Source organism: Lycium barbarum, chromosome 9 (assembly GCF_019175385.1).
Source record: "Lycium barbarum isolate Lr01 chromosome 9, ASM1917538v2, whole genome shotgun sequence".
Taxonomy (NCBI): Eukaryota; Viridiplantae; Streptophyta; class Magnoliopsida; order Solanales; family Solanaceae; genus Lycium; species Lycium barbarum.
In genome coordinates, this window is record NC_083345.1 from 393776 (window position 1) to 397282 (window position 3507).

Sequence of the window (3507 nt, forward strand, 5' to 3'; positions counted from 1 at the left end):
CCGTTATAAATTTGTGATGGCCCTTTCGTCACAATTAGAGATATGATTTCTTAATCTATCACATAATTTAAACTTATAGCTTGATGAACTGCAATAAAACAACCTCCTAGCAATTGTATAGGTGGATGAGATCCTTCTACCTTTAATTAGAAATTCTAAATTCAAATTTAATAATATAGAAATTTCTAGTAGGGAATGTTTCCCCTAATTAAACGGGTCTTATACTCGACGTGAATATGAATAAATTGGGAGAATATATTTAGGAGACCCGATTGTTAAACAAAAAAAGAGCTGCAGTAATGTAGGATAAATAGTATTCTTGATTCGGTACATCTGTTTTGTTTAACATCTCCATAATTAAGGTGATCATATTTTCGAGTTAATCATATTTATATGTTGAAGTCGTTGACCATGACTTCCACTAGTATCGTCATCTTCAACATGCATATCATTAATCTCCCGAGAGCTTTAATTTAATATTTGTAATTTAATGCTAAAAAGCAGCCTAAGTCTATGATTATGTACCCCGAATCAGATCTTTAATGTTAAACTACTATACAAATTGCTGCAACGTACAGAATATATAAATTATAGAGCACTCTCCCAATTCAATGTACAACTCATCATTCGTTTAATTGCTATCACAGGTTCGTGTCCCTTAAATGTATATGGCTTAAAAAAATTAGCCTCGTTTATTAAAAACCAACGTCATAGGGAAAAACACTCTAATCTTACACTAATTAACAATCTTACACTAATTAATAATCAACTAAACAACTAAGCCAAGGCTCCTTTTAGTGTTTTAAATTAAAAAAAATACATTTAAAATTAAGCATTTTGAACGAGATTATCATGACTACAAATTAAAGAAATGAAAACTCATCGAAAAGATTGTAGCAATCTACTTAATTTGTGGTTTATTACTGATATATTGTCTAGAATATATCTTCTTAATACAAAATCACTATAACAAATTATCTATTTGTTCGTAGCTTCTTTAAGGGTCTGTTTGGAAAGCCACCTAGTAATTGGAATTGGTGTAATTACTAGGGTACTAATTACACAGCCTAGTAATTACACAGTACTGTAATTACAACGACATGTTTGTTTGTCATAATGTAATTACATTGTAATTACAAGCGTGCTGTTTGGGTGCACAAGTGTAATTACACAGTTTGTTTAATTTAAAAATAAAAATTTCTATCAAAAATTTAAAATTAATATTATAAAATATGTGCCTTTATAAAATATTAAATTAGTTATTTAATAACACATTGTTTCTTGAAAATATATTAATTAATATCATATATTTTTAATTAATATTGTAAAAAATAATTGATATATATTTTTCAAATTAATAATATTTTAATTTTAATTATTATAAAACTTAAGAGCAAACTTTTTTTGTGAGAACATCATGGATGGGATGTTTGACGAAAAAATAATATTTATAAAATTATGCCATAACATTATTTAGATGTTTGACAAAAAACTTATCAACTATAAGTGAAAAATAAACAACATGCAATGTGAAATAGCAAGTCAATAGTACTAAAACAAATAATTTAAAATCGAAAATATAACCTAAATTCAAAATCAAAAAGAAAAAGTTTAACATAATACTCTTATGTCAAATTCCAACATTACATAAGTAAGTTCCAACGTGACTTAAGTAAATATAATTAAAAAAAAAAGGAAAAATAAAGTCTATAATCTCATTCATAACGAAATTCTACTTTAATAACGTCACTCATTATATGCCAAGTTTGTTAATAACCCATTATTTCTAATATTAAGAGGTGTAGTTTCAAAAAGTAGAATAATAGCACGGTTATGGTAATAAAATAAAATAAAAATACGATCAATTACATGGAACCACAAGAAGTAAAGGTTGGGATTGAGAAGAAGGGAAATGAAAAATAAATAATATAAAAAGAAAAATATATTTAAAAAATAAAAATAATTAAAAAGTAAAAATAAAAAAGAATAAAATAACAGAAATGAAAAATAAATTAAAAATGAAAAGAAATTAAAATAAAACAAAAAAGAAAGAAACTAAAAAGTAACTCTGAAATATTGTTTAGATTATATGTGGATCGATAAAACTAAAAAAGAGTTTTTTCGTTTCAGAAATTGATTCAAATCAGAAGAGAAAATAGCGCAGCTGATTTAGGCCAAACTTAATAAAATCACAAATAATTAAAGACTCAAAGAATTATAAAAATATAAAATACTTCAATTAAAATATTTGCACTATCGTTCTCACCCCATCACCCACCCTTTGTCATGAACCCAACTTTTGTCTGTAATGGGATTAACTACCCTAGAAATTAAAGGTCCCTTTGGTTGTAGATACACTATAAATATATGCACGAGTTTAACTAATACTCCCTCCGTTTGTCAAAGTTACTATATATATATATATATATATATATATATATATATATATATTATAAAATACTTGTCCTTTTTGTAAATTCAAGATTAAAATTAATTATTTTTTCCTATTTTACGCTTAATTAATATTAATTGCTTTTAATATAAGAATATTAATTACATAATATAGAAATATAAATTTGAAGAATTCAAACAAGTGATTTATTGACCGACGTATATGATTGTTCAAATACCAATAAAATTAATTGAACCTTGTCTTTTAAATTATACCATAGTCAAGTTTTGAGTACCGTGCATATTTATTAAAGAGAGATAAGAATAAAAATAGTACATAATTTTTTACTTTTTATTTTTAATTTCTTAAGAGACGTGAAAAAAGAAAGTACGACTATTATACAGTGTAACCTGGGAATTAAATTTCCTACTAATCTGTTGCAACATGTAAAGAAAATATGACGGTTTTAGTTAATTAAAATCTATAAATATTACTATAAAATATAGCCTTTTAACCAAATATATATGTGTGTGTGTGAGAGAGAGAGAGATATTTTGCTGCCGCGATCCTCTCACTCATGCATGACAGCCTTATAATTTACGTACACTTGCAATTCTTTTTGTGGATTCTATGGAAAATTTAATTATGTGTTTGACTGTGTTCCTTTTATTCTTTTTTTCCCCAATCCCAATGATCTCTTTCATATTTGGTCGGAAAACCTCTCTTTAAGTTCTACGTATCTAATTAAACTTTCAACAATCTGACTACAATCTAGTGTGAATAGAACACAACAAATATTATTCACTCCAGCAAATTGGTAAACCACCTTTTCCTGGAGTTCATCGTTTTCCTTTACTGAAACTGGACGCTTACATATGCATGAGAAAATATTTACATAGCACAATGCTGCAACTTAATTCAACGACAATTTGCAAAAGTCCATGCATTAATATATAAATAAATTAAGCTAATTAAATTTACCTAGACTGATAACATATATAAAGATATTTTTATACTATCAATGGAATTTTTATTTTATTTTTCACCTCGAGGTTGTTGATACAAAGTCGGGGTGGGGGACTGACTATAGGCCGAATATTCCTACAAATTAAATA